The sequence below is a fragment of the Chiloscyllium punctatum genome, chromosome 14, assembly GCF_047496795.1.
Source record: "Chiloscyllium punctatum isolate Juve2018m chromosome 14, sChiPun1.3, whole genome shotgun sequence".
Taxonomy (NCBI): Eukaryota; Metazoa; Chordata; class Chondrichthyes; order Orectolobiformes; family Hemiscylliidae; genus Chiloscyllium; species Chiloscyllium punctatum.
The window spans coordinates 9,714,199-9,733,452 of record NC_092752.1 but is presented as its reverse complement, the minus strand read 5'-3'; the positions used below and the strand labels follow the sequence as shown (position 1 = coordinate 9,733,452).

At 40.2% G+C, this 19,254-nt stretch overlaps 1 protein-coding gene across 3 annotated transcripts in view; it reads left to right on the top strand.

The window, feature by feature from the left end:
- Window positions 1-19,254, top strand: part of ccser1 (coiled-coil serine-rich protein 1) — a 1,276,667-nt gene that overhangs the window by 1,150,242 nt on the left and 107,171 nt on the right. The window lies entirely within an intron of this gene.

The window sequence follows — 19,254 nt, the reverse complement described above, 5'->3', positions numbered from 1 at the left end:
AATTTATGCAGTATCTAGGTGTTCACTATGAATTCCACAGATTCGCCACCCTTTGAGGAAAGTAATTTCTCCTCGTCCATGTTTTAAATCTGCCACTCCTTAGCCTAAAGCTATGGTCTCTCATTCTAGATTGTCCCACAATGGGAAGCATTTGCTCTACATCTACTTTGCCAATCCTTTATAGCATATATGTACCTCAATTTGATCTTCTCTCATTCTCCCAAACGTTAGGAAGTATAGATCTACACAGCTCAAGCTCTCTTCATGTGACGAGCCTTTTCTCTCTGGAATTAATCTTGTGTTATACTCCGATCTTTTATCTCCAAGAATCAAATGATTTACAGAGAGAAGACAGTTTCCTCGATACTCTGAGTCAATGACAGGTATTCTGACACATACATACACCTGTCACCTTCTCTATTCTGCCCTGAATGCTCAGCCAGACTGAGCATTGTCATATCCAGTGTTGGTATCCTGTACACTCTGAACTTGTTTACCCCCTGTTCAATCTGTACCGGAGCCAACCACCTTCTATCTCCAATATTCCGCTCAATTATATACCACCTCAACTCCCATCTTCCACTTGTTGAAGCTTCAGTGCGTGAGAACAAAAGAACAAAAGGAATAGGAGCAGGAGTAGGCTATCTAACCCATCAAGCCTGCTCTGCCATTCAGTAAGATCATGGCTGAACTTTTCATGGACTCAGCTTCACTTACTTGCCTGTTCAACATAACCTTTAATACTTTTACTGTTCAAACATTTCACAAATTTCATCAGAATGCCTCAGCTCAAGTATTGCTGAGAAAGGCAACATGCTGTCAAAGCACATCTCAAGAAAGACACAGAATGACAAATTTCAAAGGGAACAACAATGAAATTTGGTATTGTTTTTATTCTTAAGGAAAGGCCAATGTTTTTCACCCATCTCTAATTTCCATTGAGGCTGTTTGGCACTCCACATCATTTCTTAGATTAGTGTGTCTCTGGTCATCAGTAAGGATCGCAGATTTCCTTCCCTCGAGATTAGTGAACCATATGGGTTTTGTTACCATAGTGGTTTCATGATCATTATTAAAATAGCTTTCCTTAAATTCCAGAATTACTTGGATTTAAGTTCCACCACCTGCCATAGTAGGATTCAAATCTGTGTTCCCACAGTATTAGCCTGGCTCCCTGAATGAATAGGTCAGTAACAATATCACAGCACCACAACTCCCCTTGCGCCTGTCCAGATAAGTGCAACTTGGACAGCATCTGCCATTTTTTTCAGTTATACTCAAGTTCTGTGCTAACAAACAACTATCAACTGAACTCATTATCTGTACAAAACTACACCCAAACACTCTTCTCATCAAGCACTTCGATCCTCTGTGCTACAGTGAATGATCCAAGATTGTTATTTTTGAAATCAAATTCCACCAACTCTTGTTTCTTTTTTGCTAATCAGTAATTCTAAACCACATAGCTAACACAATTTCTTTTTTGGAGGGGGCTACTTTCTAACCTGTCTCCATTAAATTATGGCTTGTGTGCATCATTTGTTATATTTTTTAACTCCCCAACTCGTGCTGTCTTTTTTATCAGTTGTTCATTGGATGTAGGTGTTACTCATCTCTAACTGATCTTGAAAAGGTGGCTTTTTTGAACCACTGATGATACACACTGATACGGCTCTCTGTCTTTAGTGAAGGGAGTTAATGTTGAAAGTGGTTGTGTTAGAGTTAGTGTCTTGGATGGCATTGGTTTTGTCTTATTGAGTGTTATTGGAACTGCACTCATCGAGGCAAATGTGGAGGATTCGATCATACTTCTGACTTGTACCTTGTAGATGTGAGGCAGGTTTTTGATAGTAAAGAGGTGTATTATTAATTCATAGCCCCTGACCTGCTCTTTTAGCCATTCCCTTTTTTGTAGTCGCACCTCAGGATATTAATTATGCGACAACCCTTCAGAAGTCTTCCAAATCACTTGTCTTCCTAACCCTCCCCAGCTGCTTTTTCAAAGTCTCATTAAATAGAGCTCTTCGAAAATAGCTTTGGAGATCTCTGCCCCACTCCACACCATTCTTGCTCCCCCTCCCACACCCCTCAACCCTTCCTCCATTTAAAAAATATCTTCCAAAAAAAGAGCCTCAAAAGTAAATTGAAATCACCTATTCTTTATCAGCATAGTATTCTAATGCCTATCCCCTTTATTCCTGTCACAAAGTTGAAAATACTGCTGAGGAAAATGTATTACATCTGTGCAACCAAAACATTTGACATCTAAGACATCTGTCAACTGGGTAATTCTGAATTCGTGCCTCATTTTGAGAATCTTAAGCAGAATAAATCAAACGTTTGAGATAATTTTCTAGTCAAGGGATATAATTCACTTAATACTCTAGTCATGTTGAAGATGTAACATCCATTAAACTGCATCAGGTCACAGTGATATATAAATGTAATATAAAAATTAATGTAGTAAATATGATTTAGGTTTGGAAGAATGCTCAACTGAAAAATTGTCTAAACACTGCAGTGATGGTAGCAAGTTGCAAGAATGTGAAGAACAACCACCTGTCTTATTGACTCATTCATCTTTAACATCAACTTCTATTGTGACACCAAGCTCAGCTCATTATTTTTGCTTCTTCCAGGCCCAGAAAATACATCAAATATATAAATGAGAACATTAATATGAGTAGGAATAGGCTATTTAGTCCCTCAAGCATGCTACCTTTTTCAATCTAATCATGGTTTATTATCTAGCATAGCTACATCTTCCTGTAACATCTTCATATTCTTTGACTCCCTTAGCCAAAACCCTGTGGCAATCAGGCTTGTACACTCTCAACAACTGAACATGCACAGCTCTGTGGGGTTAAACATGGAATTATAGAGAATTCTTACAGCATGGAAGCAGGTCATTTATCCCATAGAATCAATAGCAACTCCTTGTATAATCTCATCTCAGACTTAACCCCTGAAGTCCAAGTATCATTCTTGGAAAGCTACATTGCTCTTCCTTCGAGATCTGTGAGGTGAGGTGCCCAGATCTGCTCAGTACTCCCAAGTGGATTATAACCAAAGTTTTATATAACTGCTTCCTGGTACTTGGCCTCGAGATATAAACATTCTATTTGCTTTCTTGATTTACTTTCTGCACTTGTTTGTAACATTTTAAAGATCTCTGCACTTGACCAAGTTATTCGAGGGAATCCTGAGGGACAGGATTTAGAAAGGCAAGGACTGATTAGGGATAGTTAGCATGGCTTTGTGCACGGGAAATCGTATCTCACGAACTTTATTGAATTTTCTTCGAAGATGTAACAAAGAGGATTGATGAGGCAGAGCAGTAGACCTGATCTGTACGGACATCAGTAAGGTGTTTGACAAGGTTCCTCATAGAAGAACCAAGGTTAGATTTCATGAAATGCAGACTGGGTCAAAAGTAGAAGACAAGGTGGTGATGGAGGGTTGTTTTTCAGACTGGAGGCCTGTGACCAGTGATATGCCACATGGATTAGTGCTGAATCCACTGCTTTTTGTCATTTACAAAAATGATGTAGATGTGAACATAGGAGGTATGGTTAGTAAGTTGCAGATGACACCAAAATTGGAAGGTGAAGTGGACAGCGAAGAAAGTCACCTCAGAGTACAACAGATTCTTAATCTGATGGGCCAGTGGGCTGAGGAGTGGCAGATGGAGTTTAATTTAGATAAATTTGAGGTGCTGCATTTTGGAAAAGCAAATCAGAGCAGGACTTATACACTTAATGGTTAGTTGCAGGGAGTGTTGCTGAACAAAGAGACCTTGAAATGTAGGTTCATAGTTCCTTGAAAGTAGAGTCGCAGGTAGATAGGATAGTGAAAAAGGTATTTGGTATGCTTTCCTTTATTAGTCAGAGCATTGAGTATAGGAGCTGGGAGGTCATGTTGCAACTGTACAGGACATTAGTTAAGCGACTTTTGGAATATTGCATGCAATTCTGGTCTCCTTCCTATCGGAAAGATGTTGTGAAACTCAAAAGGGTTCAGAAAAGATTTCCAAGGATGTTGCCAGGATTGGATGATTTCAGCTATAGGGAGAAGCTGAATAGGCAAGTGTTGTTTTCTCTGGAGTGTCAGGGGCTGAGGGGTGACCTTAGAGAGATTTATAAAATCACAAGGAGCATGGATAGGATAAACAGGGTCTATTCCCTGGGGTGGGGAAGTCCAGAATTAGAGGTTGAGAGGTAAAAGATGTATTTGGGACCTAAGGGGCAACTTTTTCATGCAGAGAGTGGTGTGTGTATGGAATGAGCTGCCAGAAGAAGTGGTGGAGGCTGGTACAATTACAGCATTTAAAAGGCATCTGAATGGGTATATGAATAGGAGGTGTTTCGAGGGATATGTGCCAAGTGCTGGCAAATGGGACTAGATTAGGTTATGTTATCTGGTCAGCATGGATGAGTTGGACCAAAGTGTCTGTTTGCGTGCTGTATGTCGCTATGACTCTGAAGATATCCCATCCATCTCTATCCTATCCTATCCCTTTTAACCCCACATTTCCCATGGCTACTCTACCTAGCATGCGCATCCTTGGAGTGTGGGAGGAAGCCAGAGCACCCAGAGGAAACTCACACAGACACAGGGAGAATGTGCAAACTTCACACAGACATGATTTGGAGGTGCCAGTGTTGGACTGGACTGTACAAAGTTAAAAATCCCAACACCAGGATATAGTACAACAGGTTTATTTGGAAGAAATAGCTTTCGGAGTGCTGCTCCCCAATTTTGGAAGCAGCACTCCGAAAGTTAGTGCTTCCAAATAAACTTGCTGGAATATCACCTGGTGTTGTGTGATTTTTAACTTTGTACACACAGTCGCCTGAGGCTGGAATCGCACCCAGGTCTCTGGTACTGTGAGGCAGCAGGGCTAACCACTGAGCCACTGTACTGCCTTTTGTAATCTTAATCTGGTTCACAATCTTAATGCAGTTCTGTATCAGTTCTACCCTCTATTGTTCTGAGAATAAAACGCAACTGAATATTGGTTTGAGTTTAGTCATGAATTAAAATGCACCTTTGAATGGAATTTATGTAGCTGAACATGAAGTAATATTGTGAATTCAGCCAATTATTCATGTTTAATATATCATATACTTTGATGAGATGCTACATTCAATTTGAAATATCTTCTGGAATCACAACATTGCAAGTATAATCAGGCAGATAATCGCCTCAAATGTTGATTTTATCCATCTATTCATATTTCCTTATATTCAAGAATGCAAGTTTTCTTTGAGCAAATGATTAAAAATAAAATAAATTGAAGTAGTTCTTTCCCAGGGATTGTTTTGAGCGTCTACTGGTGAAAGAGTAGACTTCAGGAGGAACAGAGTTGAGGACAGTCTGACAGCTCATTGACACCTTCTCAAGAGCAATTAGGGATGGGCATTAAATGCTGGGCCAGTTGTAGCTTTGGATTCCACTACCAAGTGATTCATTTTCTCTCAACTTGATTCAACTCCTTCATATTTAAAATATTTCTAGGCCTCCCATCGGAACATAGGAGCAGGAGGAGGACATTCAGTTCCTCTTGTCTGTTCTGCCATCCAATGAGATCAACTGTCTTTAGCCCATAATCCTTTAATGTTTTATTAAGCAAAGGTATAATCTAGTTCACATTTAAAATTAACAACTGATCTAGCACCAATTGCCATTTGTGGGGAAAACGTTCACACTTGTACCATCCTTTGAAACGTATAAATGCTTCCAGAAATGCTCTTCTTAGCCTTCCCTTTACAAGTAAATATCACTTCTCAGGCAGGTGTACCAGGTGATACCTCTCACCGGTGACATGACATCCTCATTTATTGGATCACTTTGATGTGCTACTCTCTTCACCCCTCAGTGAATATCCAGATCAAAATCAAATACATGCCTATACCTCCTGTTTGATGTTTCACAATTTGCTGGAATTGATTTTCAGGATCTTGGTGTTTCTCAGCACAGATATAAAGTTACAACACTATTGATATGCATAGTGTAACATTTACAATGTGGCATTTCTCCAATTTACATGGTACCTTAGCATCTTTAAATTAAATTGGTAATTAGTGTCGAATTAAACATGTTTGCCCTCTGATAAAGAGTCAAGTATTACACCATAAGTTAATAGGTTATGTTACCTGGTGTCTTTACTTTTCTTTAAGGAGTCTTTAGTTTCAGTGTCACGTACAATTCACACATCAAACCTGACTGTGATTGCATTAAATTTTACAGGAATATTCTTGGGTCCATTGATTGCCCATTCCTTTTTTTTATATTTTTCCCCGAGCACCCATGTGCAGGTGTGAGACACAGTGAAAGACACAAGGTGCATGAACCTTTATTCAAATTTCCACCACCAGAAAGAAATGAAACACCCGAGTGGCCAGTGACAAGCAGTGGCCTTCACATCAAAGGGCAATGCTGTGTGATCAAACAGTGAAGGGGAGGGCAGGGATTATGAATGCCCATTCCTTTTTTGTTCTTTATTTCTTTTTTTTAGGAAACACCCGAGTGGCCAGTCACAATTCCAGAGTGTTGGTGGACACCGCGTGCTCCTTCTCCAAGGACACCCGGGCCCTAGGTCCTGTTTATTTTTTCTTTCCCCACACTACCACCTAACTGCGGTAGTGCTTATTTTTCCCCAGCACCCATGGTGTGTGTGTGTAGATGTGAGACACAGTGAAAGACACAAGGTGCACGAATCTTTATTCAATTTCCACCACCAGGAAGATATGAAAAACACCCGAGTGGCCAGTGACAAGCACTGCCCTTCACATCAAAGGGCAATGCTGTGTGATCAAAATAGTGAAGGGGAGGGCAGGGATTATGAATGCCCATTCCTAATTGTCCCTGAGAAGATGGTGATTGGCAGACTTCTTAAATAGCTGGTCTACATGGTAGCAAGGCTGCCACAATGACATGTCATTCAGGGCAATCCAACTGAGGCTGGATCTGTAAAAAATTTTTTTGGCCATTGTTTGTGCCCATTTTGTCACATTGTCCTTTTAACTTCATTCTATTTACAATTCCAGAAGTGTTTGACTCCACTATTAACTTCAGCTTTCAGGGTCCTTATGGAAAGTATGCCTGTCGTCACTTTTTTACTCATCTTCATCTGCACATGGGCAACAGCCTAGGTGATGGCCTAGTGGTAATATTGCTAGACTATTAATCCAGAGCCTCGGGTAATATTCTGGGGATCTGGACTCGAATCCAATTTCAGCAGATGGTGGAATTTGAATTCACTAAAAGTCTGTAATTAAGTGGTTAATGATAGCCATTATCAATTGTTGGAAAAACTCATCTGATTCACTGATGTTTTTTAGGGAAGGAAACTGCCTTCTTTGCCTGGCCTACATATAACTCCAGATCCACAGCATTATGATTGAGTCTTTATTGCCTCTGGGCAATTAGCAATGGGCAATAAATGTTGCTCTAGCCAGCATTGTCCGCATCCTATGAATGAATTTTAAAAATTGCATATCGTCAAAAGATCTGTTACCATCCTTCCTGATGGCACCTGTTGATTTACTCCACATTCTTTGCAAAAAGTATGAATTTCAAAATACTTGTTTTGCCTCTCAGTTTCAACAAATCTTTCAAGATGTAGACTTTCAAGTTGAAGTGTATTTCAGATTTGAATATTAATCCATAAGCAACTCCATAGAATGAGTCTCTGGTCCCATGTATTACAAAGACAAAGATGTACTGAGCTTGTTTAGGAGCTGGCTTTACCCTTGCAGTGAACAACTTGGGCAGAGGAAGAGACCACTTCAGTTCGCACCAGCTCTTTGAAAGTGCTATCCAATCAGACCCAATAAGCTGCTGCTTTCCTGTAGCCCTACAATTTTATTTTGACACAACTGAAATAGAAAGAGTGCACTGGGTTTCCCTAGTCATAGAGATGTACAGCATGGAAACAGACCCTTCGGTCCAACTCGTCCATGCTGATCAATTATCATAACTTAATCTAGTCCCATTTGCCAGCACTTGGCCCATATCCCTCTAAACCCTTCCTGTACATATATTCATCCAGATGCCTTATAAATGCTATAATTGTACCAGCCTCCAGCATTTCCTCTGGCAGCTCATTCCAAACACGTACCACCCTCTGTGGTACCCCTTAGGTATCTTTCATATCTGAATTGGGTATTACATAGTTTGTAAATGACAGTATAAATGTTGAACTCTCGAAATATCGTAATGCATGCATTTCCACACACTCTCGCACATGCTGTTGCATGCTCACAAAAGATAATGAGAAGGCAAACAATTGTGACATTATTTTAAACAAGTAAATAATTCCTCTGAAATGGTGTCATTCACAAGTGGCAAGAGTTCAAGGAATAAAATCGCAATGGTAGATTTTCTATGACATAGTGAATCAATGAGATCCTAAAAGCACTGTCTGAAAGGATGATGGAGTCGACAAGTTAGTTTTGAGGAAAAACACACTTTGCCAATATGTCTTAACACTTGAAGACAAATGGAATAAGATTTGAGACATTCAGATTCCTTTCAATCTGACACTCTGATACACAAAGATGAATTTCTTGAAGATGTGCACTTGTTGGTGGAAACTTTACTGTCACAGCCAATTAGAAAATAGCAGCAAATTCTTTCAAAGGCTTCTCATGTGAAAATAGTTGGACCGGGGGTCCAGATATTAGGCTGAACCTACAACAAGGATTCCTCCAGAAACAGAACAGCTAAACTGAGAAGTAATATCAGAAGTACACTCTACAACCAACAAGGCAAGGGATCTCTAATGGCCAAACAGTTGTAAGAAGACATATGATTGCAGAGAAGAGATTGTCTATGTATAGAACCACAGGAGATGGGAAAGATATTAAATTGATGTTTCACATCAGTTTTATTTGCAGAGAAATACATGGAGGTTAGGGAACTTGGAAAAAATAAATATTGTTCATGATATTATTATGGCTTTATATTTGTGAAGAAAGGTTGAGACAGAGATGCCGAGCAGTATGCTCAAAGCCAATGAAGTAAACAGTTTCGAGGCCTTGAGTATTTTTAATGTTGAGAAAATAGAAGCAGCCTGAATGAGTGGGATCAAGCTTTCACAAGACCATGATTTTTAGTTTTAGCTTTCTGCAGTTGCTGGGGTCTTGAAGTTGGATGTGAAAGCCCTTATTCTGCCCTGTTACAGCTATAAGCTAGGGTTCTCTTCGTACTATTAGAATTGCATGCGTGACCATCTGTTTTAGTGAATTTGCCTTTGACAAGGGTATATTTATGGAATGTTTCTATATTGGAACAGCTCACTTGTAGTAGTTAATATATATGTTATTTTGATAAGCATTTTGATAGAGTTAAAGTTAAGCCAATTCTTTTATTCTTATTTTGTCTGTATTTTAACTGAAACATAAAAGTAGAGAATGTTTTGCTTAAAATAGAGTAGTTTGAAAAGTCAAATTGCATCTGGAATGCAATGCCTTACCTTTAAAATACCTTTAAAATAAGAAAACGTTAGAGTCTAGGCAATTTTCTCAATATATTTTGAGGGGATTTGGTCTGGTCCATAACAAGGTGTCTTGAAAACAGTTGACGTTACAGAAGAAGGAAGTGCTGAAGGCCTTATAAACACATAAAGATGGTAAATCTCCAGGACTGATCAATTGTATCCCAGGATATTGTGGGAAGTTAGGAATGAAATCGCAGAGCCCCAGGCAGAGATATTTGTCTCATCTACAGAGTGTTGACTTATAAGGAGAGATTGTGTAGATTGGAACTGTAGTCATTGGAATTTAGAAGAATGAGGGGCAATCTTATACCATCATATAAATCTATGAAGGGAATAGGTAAAATAGAAGCAGAGAGGTTGTTTTTGATGGCAGGTGAAACTAAAACTAGGGGACATAACCTCAAAATAAGAAGGATGCAGGTTTAGGAGTGAGTTGAGGAGCAACTTCTTTACCCAAAGAATTGTGACTCTGTGGAATTCCCTGCCCAGTAAAGCAGATGAGGCTACATTATTGAATGTTTTTAAGGCAAAGATAGATTTTTGAACAGTAAAGAATTAGGGGTTCTGGTGACCGGAGCTGAGGCCACAAAAAGATCAGCCATGTGTTCCTACTGAATAGCAGAGTAGGCTTGACAGGCCAGGTGGCCCACTCCTGCTCCTATTTTTTATGTTCTTATGTGAAATCTTTCAAGTATTTGTCAATGTCCTTTTTTTAAAATTTACCACTGAATGTGCTTCCATTGCCTTTTCAGATAGTGCAATCAAGATCTCACTGACTCACTGTGTCAAATAAAATCTATCTTTGCAGTTTTATTCCCTAAACCCTTGTCACTTGTGAACAACACCTTTTCAGAAGAATCACTTACTTGTTTAAGATAATCCTTCTACTGTTCTTGGTAGAACATTAAACATGTTTATAATGAGTGTTGACACTACTTGTTGTGGTAAAATGAGATAGTGTTGCATCTCAACACTTTTATCAGAAGTATATGTCATGGTCACCAAGAAACCTTGTGAAAGAGGTTTTTTTTTAATGGGTAAATTTGCAGATAGAATTACATTGAGATTTAATTTTAGATCTCAGAGTTTATGAATTATGTCATAACTATCCTCATGTTAGAAAACCATGCAATATAGTACACACAACACAGAAAATAACTTGTCATTCCTGCAGGATTGTAAGCTCATTAAATTGTATATCCACTTTATGTCAAGATGAAAGAATCCTATTAATTTACTTGTAACTTAGGAATTAATTTACCTGTTTCCCAGATGACCGGAATCGGGTCAGTTACTGTTCTTCAGTGTCCTTGGGTTAATCCATTTTTACAAAAGCTTTGGAACAAGGTTAAGAAAAATATGCTGAGTTTACCAATGCTGACTGTTGGAAGATTTGTGTCAACTTTACTTTTACTACAAATGACTACATTTTATTTTAACTAAGAGAGACATGTAGACTGTGAACCAAGAATGTTAACTAGTATTGAATAACAGCATTTTGACTGATTAATGGGTAGGGAGTTTTGTTTTAATCAACCTACTATTACATACCTTCATGTCTATCATATCTTGAGTAACCAGACACTACCGCAGCCCCACAAGACCCTGACAAGAGAGTTAATAGTATAGGCAGCTCCTGAATGTTTCACTCTCTGTACTTGTCAATTAATTTGAAATGAGAGCACCAAACATGATGACTGTTATCAGCACCACCCCGTGCTCCCACAAGGAGGTCGAACAGTTCATCAATTTCACCAACACATTCCATCCCGACCTTAAGTTCACCTGGACCATTTCAGACACCTCCCTCCCATTCCTGGACCGCTCCATCTCCATCAATGGTGACCAACTCAACATTGACATCTTTGACAAAACCACTGACTCCCACAGCTATCTGGACTACACCTCCTCCCACCCTGCTTCCTGTAGAAATGTTATCCCTTATTTCCAATTCCTCCGCCTCCGCTGCATCTGCTCCCAGGAGAACCAGTTCCACCACAGAACAAACCAGATGGTCTCCTTCTTTAAAGACTGCAATATCCCCTCCCATGTGGTTGATGATGCCCTCCAGCACATCTCATCCATTTTCCGCACCTCCGCCCTCAAACCCCATCCCTCCAGCCACAAAAAGAACAGATTCTGGATTAGAGTAGTGCTGGAAAAGCACAGCAGTTCAGGCAATATCCGAGGTTCTCGGATGCTGCCTGAACTGCTGTGCTTTTCCAGCACTACTCTAATCCAGCAAAAAGAACAGAACCCACCTGGTCCTCACCTTCCATCCCACCAACCTACATATACATCGCATCATCCTCCACCATTTCCGCCACCTACAAATGGAACCTACCACCAGAGATATATTTCCCTTCCCTCCTCTATCCGCTTTCTGTAAAGACCATTCCCTCCGCAACTCCCTTGTTAGGTCCACATCTCCAACAACCCATCCTACTTTCCCGACATCTTCCCTTGCCACCATAGGAATTGCAAAACCTGCGTCAACACTCCCTCCTCACCTCTGTCCAAGGTCCCAAAGGAGCCTTCCACATCAATCAGAGTTTTACCTGCACTTCCACACATGTCATTCATTTACTGTATCTGTTGCTCTCAATATGGTCTCCTCCACACTGGAGAAAGAGAATGCCTACTCGCAGAGCACTTCAGAGAACATCTCAGGGACACCTGAACCAACCAAACCCACCACCCCATGGTTGAACACTTCAACTCGCCCTCCCACTCTGCCAAGGACATGCATGCAGGTCCTGGGCCTCCTCCATCGCCGCTCCCTAGTCACCTGATGCCTGGAGGAAGAACACCTCATCTTTCAGCACGGGACCCTCCAATCAAACAGCATCAATGTGGATTTCACCAGTTTCCTCATTTCCCCTCACCCCACCTTTTCCCAGATCCAACCTTCCAACTCGGCTCCACCCTCATGACCTGTCCTACCTTTCTATCTTCCTTCCCACCTATCTGCTCCACCCTCCTCTCCAACCTATCACCATTACCCCCCCTCAAATCTACCTATCGCACTCTCGGCTACCCTCCACCCCCCCAGCCCCAGCCCCCTCCCATTTATCTCTCTACACCCTCGGCTCACTGCCTCATTCCTGAAATATCGATTCTCCTGCTCCTCAGATGCTGCCTGACTTGCTGTGCTTTTCCAGCACCACACTCTCTCCCTTTTGTGTATTTGCCAGGCACTTAAACTAAAATGCAGTAATATTTGCTGCAACAATGTTTCAAGATGGGATGCAAATACATCATTCTGTTGTTCTGTTTGCTGTGCTCAAATTGGGGCCCACGTTTTCTATAAATTATACCTAAAATGAGTTTAAAGCACAAAGCATTTAGTTGGCATTCAAGAGAATTCTATCTATTGTCACGAATCATCGCAAAACTAGTTATCATTAATAATAATTCCACATATGCTGAGACAGTCTTATGGCCTTCAATCCTGGAAAATTCACCGTACCACACATTGAGTTCACACGGATTATTTAGAACGTAGAACAATATAGCTCAGTACAGGTCGTTCGGCCCTCAATATTGCGCCGATATGTGAAACTGATCTGAAGCCTATCTAACCTCCACTGTTCCATTATCATCCACATATTTGTCCAATAGCCATTTAAATTCCCTCAAAGTTGGCGAGACTACTACTGTAGCAGGCAGAGCATTCCATGCCCTTACTACTCTTTGAGTAAAGAACCTACCTCTGACGTCTGTCCTATATCTATTTCCCTTCAGTTTAAAGATATGTCCCCTCATGCTAGCCATCACTATCAGAGGAAAAAGGCTCTCACTGTCCAGGAGAAAGTGAGGACTGCAGATGCTGGAGATCAGAGCTGAAAATGTGTTGCTGGAAAAGCACAGCAGGTCAGGCAGCATCCAAGGAACAGGAGAATCGACGTTTCGGGCATCAGCCCTTCTTCAGGCCCGAAACGTCGATTCTCCTGTTCCTTGGATGCTGCCTGACCTGCTGTGCTTTTCCAGCAACACATTTTCAGCTCTCACTGTCCACCCTATCTAATCCTCTGATCATCTTGTATGCCTCTATTAAGTCACCTCTTAACCACCTTCTCTCTACCAAATTGTCCAAAGTCTTGAGTATCTTAGCACTTTTTGAGAAGATTTGTAGCTCAGGTTGAGGTTCTGGATGTAAGTTTGCACACTGAGCTGGAAGGCTCATTTCCAGATGTTTCGTCACCCTACTAGGTAACATCTTCAGTGGGCCTCCGGAGGTCAGCAAGCATCTTGAATACCTATTTGAAGATCTCTTTTTTTCATAATTTTGCTTGACACTGGCTATGTGAGAATCTACATTTTATCAAGTATTACCTGATGGAGCATCAGAGGCTGAGGGGTGACCTTATAGAGGTTTATAAAATCATGAGGGACACAGATAATAGGGTAAATAGAGATGGTCTTTTCCCTGGGGTGGGGGAGTCCAAAACTAGAGGGCATAGATTTAGAGTGAGAGGGGTAAGATTTAAAAGGCACCTAAGTGACAACATTTTCATGCAGGGGGGGCTGCCTGTATGGAATGCCAGAGGAAATGGTCGAGGTTGGTCCAATTGCCACATTTAAAAGGCATCTGGATGGGTACATGAATAGGAAGGGTTTAGAGGGATACGGGCCAAATGCTGGCAAATGGGACTAGATTGGGTTAGGACATCTGGTTAGCATGTACGAGTTGGACCGAAGGATCTGTTTCCATGCTGTACGTCTCTATGACTGTATGACTTTATAATCTAATTAACTTTAATAAACTTTACCTACTCCACCTCCATTTTGACTGAACCATGAATTAAGTCATTCACATAGACACTGTGATGAGAGAACAGATCAGAAGCTTAAGTTATGTGATGACTAGCACATTTGCTGGCTTCCCAAATCTAGGGGAGGCACTGTTCATCTACAGTATATTAATGAGAAGGAGGATGGAATACTGTTCACTTGCCTGGATGAATACTACTCCAATATGCTCATGAAGTGCAACATCGTCGAGAACAAAGCAACTGGCTAGATCATCACCCAGTACACCACCGTAAAAGTTCATTTCCTCCACCACCACATCACAAGATACACCGCAATAACTCACACAGACTGCTTCAGCAACATCTTCCAAACACACATCCTCAACCATTCGAAAGGACAAAGACAGCAATCACATGGGCACACCACCAGCTAGATTTCTCCAAGCAACCTACCATTCTGATTTGAAATTCTATCATTGTTTCTTCTCTGTTGTGGAACCTGGAAGTGCATTTACAGCAGTATGGGTGTACCTGCACCCAAAGGACTGCAGTGGTTTAAGAAGGCAGCTCATCACCAAACTTTCAAGGACACTTGGGCTGGGCAATAAATGTCGGCCCAGATGTCACGTCCATATCCAGTGGGGAAAATTGAAACAATGCTTCAGGAATGATATTCAATTCTTTAGAATGGCACAGTGGCTCAGTCGTTAGCAGCACTACATCACAGTGCCATGGACCCGAGTTCATTTTCACCCTCGGATGTCTGTCTGTGTGAAGTTTGCACATTCTTCCTGTGTCTGTGTGGGTTTCCTCTGTGTACTGCAGTTTCCTCCCACAGCTCAAAGATGTGCAGGTTAGGAGGACTGGCCACAGTGTCCAGGCATGTACTGGCTAGTCATGGGAAATGCTGGGCTACAGAGATAGGGATACTCTTCAGAAGGTCGGTGTGGATTCGATGGACTGAATGGCTTGCTTCCACATTGTAGGGGTTCTATGATTCTAGCTACCTTTGGATGAGTCATGGCACAGTTTATGACCTCTCCTTGTCAGCGATATTATTGTGTGGAATTTAATTGAAAATAAACTGTCTTAGTAGTAACTTGTAAAATGACATAATTAACTGTGAATGCTGGAAATATGAAACAAAAACAGAACTTGCTGGAGAAACTCAGCAGTTCTGGCAGCATTTATCAAGCGAAAACACAGTTAAGATTTCAAGTCTAATATGACTCTTCATCAGAAAATTCTGATTAAGGTTCTCGAAACATTAGTCTCGAAACATTAACTGTGCCTTACCTCCAAAGGTACAAGTTGTTATTTAAGATTGGATGTTTCCTTATCTTTACATTGCTGTGGCTTTGTTCATTAGATGATGAGAACAGATTTTTAACAGTGCTGCACTTTGTTAAGACAGTGTCCCAAGCTGAGTGTGCTGACTGTCTCTCTTTTAATCTATTAAGTTAGCTAACACTTCAAAGATCATTGGAACAAAGGTGTTAGACTCAATGATTATGAAAGACCCAAGAGCATCTGCAGCAGAAATGAATCTAATTATATTTCAGCTGATTAATTGGCGATAATTTCAATATCAGTGACAAATAAGAGGATAAAAATTGCAGAAAGAACCTGGTCTATATTTGTTTTTGGTCAGAGCCAATCACTGCTGAATTAGACCTGTACAATTTTAGGGGAGGTGGATATGTAGATATAAGTAAGCTGTTTAACAAATACAGGGAACACAGGAATCAAAGCACAGATTTAAAATTAACAAACCTCTAGTGAGATGAGAAATTAAATAAAATTTATTTGGCTGAGTTGTGAAGATGTTGAATTGTCACAGCTGAGATAGTGCCATTTAAACCTTGCAAAAATAAATCAGATAAATAACTGTTTGGGAATAAAATTTGAAGCAAGTGTAATGATTAAGATTTCCATGGAACTAGGAGGGAAGAGGAGTACAGTTATTGGTGGAGGCCATGAATGCATTAATACATGGTATTAGAAATTTTGAGATACAATTTAAACATTCAATGTGATGAATTTTTCCTGAAATAATAAATTCCCTGCTTCCAGCTGTTATGGGCTTTAGTTATGCCTGCATAACACCCAGTTTACCTTTACTTCTGTTACTGTTTTCAATCAGAAAACTATTAATACAGCATTGAACAACATTCATGCAATAAAAATAACCTTGATAAATTCTGCTTTCCTATGCTGTTTACCATTTGCTTTTATCAAGTGCACGACCAAAGTTTAAGGAGGGAGTGTATACTTGTGCATGTGGTGCCCATCAAGCAGACTGCTTTGTCCAGTATGGCATCAAGGTTCTTGAATATTGTTGGAGCTGCATCTATCCAGGTATGTAGGGAAGTATCCCATCACACTTTTGACGTTTAGATTGTAGATAATGGACAAGCTTTAGGGAGTCAAAAGGTGAGTTACTTGCTGCAATATTCCTAGCCTCTGACCTGCTCTTGTAGCCACTGTGTTTATACAGGAGTTGAGTTTCTGGTCAATGGTAGTCCCAAGAATGTTGATAGTGGGAGATTCAGTAGTGGTAGTACCATTGAATGTCAAGGGACAGTGTTTGGAGTATTTCTTATCGGAAAGAGTCAATGTCTGCCATTTATGTGGCTTGAATGTTTCTTGCCACATGTCAGCCAAGCCTGGATATGGTCCAGATCTTATTGTATTTGAAGATGGACTGCTTCAGTATCTGAAGAGTTGTGAATGATGCTGAACATTGTACTGTCATTGACGAATATCCCTACTTCTGACCTTTTGATGGAGGGGAGGTCATTGATGAGGCAGCTGAAGGTAATTGGGCCTAGAACTCCTGTAGAGATATCCTGGGGCTGAGATGACTGACCTCCAACGACCGCAACCATCTTCCTATGTGCCAAGTATGACTCCAGCCACCAGAGACTTTGCCCCGGTACACATTGATTCCAGTTTTGCTAGGGCTGCTTGACGCCAGTTAGTTAAATGCAGTCTTGATGTCAAGGGTTGTCACTCTCACCTCACCTCTAAATTTGGTCAAATATAATTACTTAGGGGTAATATATCTGCTCCCTCCGAAAGCTAGAGTAGAACGCATTGTCTCCATGCACGGACTGTGTATGCTATCAGTAGAATGGGTGGAGCCAATGTAACTTGAACAATAACCTCTTCAAAATCATTACCTGAAACTGCTTCAAAGACAAAATAGTCATTATTGACAATATTTCTTGTTTTCTAACCCGTTTTTGTAAATGTGGCCTTTTTTTATTGTTTACTGCTTGTTGATCTGATTTTCCTACACTGAGAAGAGCAAGCAGTATGCATGGTATTTTAAGGCCAGGAATGCTTTTTGAACTTCTAACCAAGAAAATCATCGTTTATTATGTATGGCTTTATCTAATCATTAAATATGGCTTAGAGTTAATGTCATTATTAATCCAGAAATCTCGGCCAGTGCCTTGAAGGCATGACTATGAAACTCATCATGACAGATTATGAAATTTGAACTCAATAAAGAAAGCTAGACTTAAGTAAAAAGCTCCCCTCAAGGCGATCATGTCATCATTGCTCACTGCTGCAATAACCCAATCTGGTTCACTATTTAGAGAAGAAAATCTGCCATCCTTACCTGGTCTGGCCTACACGTGACTCCAGACCCAGAGCAATGTGGGTGACTTTTAACTGCTCTCTGGACAATTAGGGATGGGCAATTAATGCTGATCTAGACAAACAAGTCCGCAACCCATGAACAAATAATTTAAAAAATGAATTGAACTTCCCATTTTCTCTTTTTGTCTTACTTGAAGTAATCTAGTCTGTTAATATTTGGTTTTTAAGACATGTGTTACTTTTGATGAAGAATTGTGTAATGCAATGCTTTTACAGACCTAATACCAGCAGTTGTGTCAAAAAATGTTTACGTTCTGGCTGAGACAGGTACATTGCTATAGTCTGATATGCTTTCTGTCCTGACTGATGCCGCCAAGGTGCACATTAACCACCAGCAGATGCCCTCCAAACCACACACCATTGTGATTTGGAGCTTTATTGCTGTTTATGTAGTGTCGCTGGAACAAAAGAAGTGGAGCTCCCTATGTTTCAGCACTGTAGGTGTACCTACCTTCCATGGACCACAGTGCTTCAAGAAAGCAGTTCCTTCTCAAGGGCAGTTCAGGATGTGTAATAAATGCTGTCCTAGCCAGCCTCATCAAGTGAATGAAAATTTAAATAAATAAGCTTCGTGTGGTTTCTTTCAGGGCTGGGTTTATCAGTAAAGCATTTATTCCTGTTTTAAGACTTGACCCTATGTAAATGACTATGAGGTTTTCTTAGGAGAAGAGAGAGGAACCTGTCAGTAAGTTTTTAGTCATCACAAAATAGTTATCATTTATTCAACTATACACTCTTGTTATTGCATGGCATTAAATGCAAAGACTGAATAATTTATTGTTTAAAAGATTTATAGTGAATTAGAGAGCTCAGCAGTTGCTTTCACGATGCATAAGGTGTAGAATTTATTTCTTTTGGTATATAAAAAGATAAGACTAAAATAATATCACAAAGGCATAATTCACTTTCCTTCAACTTTTGCCAAGCAAATATAACCTTTCCAATGCCTGCCATTAGTCAATTTAGTTAATGTTTTATAAGTAGTGCAAGTCAAAACGTATTCCAAATCAACTGGGAAAGTTATGTTGAAAAAAGTAATTTTTTGGCTTGTTGCAGGCCATGAAAATACGATTGGGTAAGGAATGTTAATGTCAGTGACTTGAAAAAGATGTCCGTTGGAAGCCAAGTTAAATTGTCCTGTTGGAAAGACAGATTTAGACAGGATGAGAGGGAGAATTTGTGAAGTACATGATCAAAATGAGCCAAAACCCTTTTGAGATACAGTTTCTCATTATATCCAGCTGTAATAGCTTCATTCTTCTTGATTGTTTCACTCGTGAATTCTTGACACTGTAGATTTTACTGTCTGGAATTTTGTGCCCACTTGTC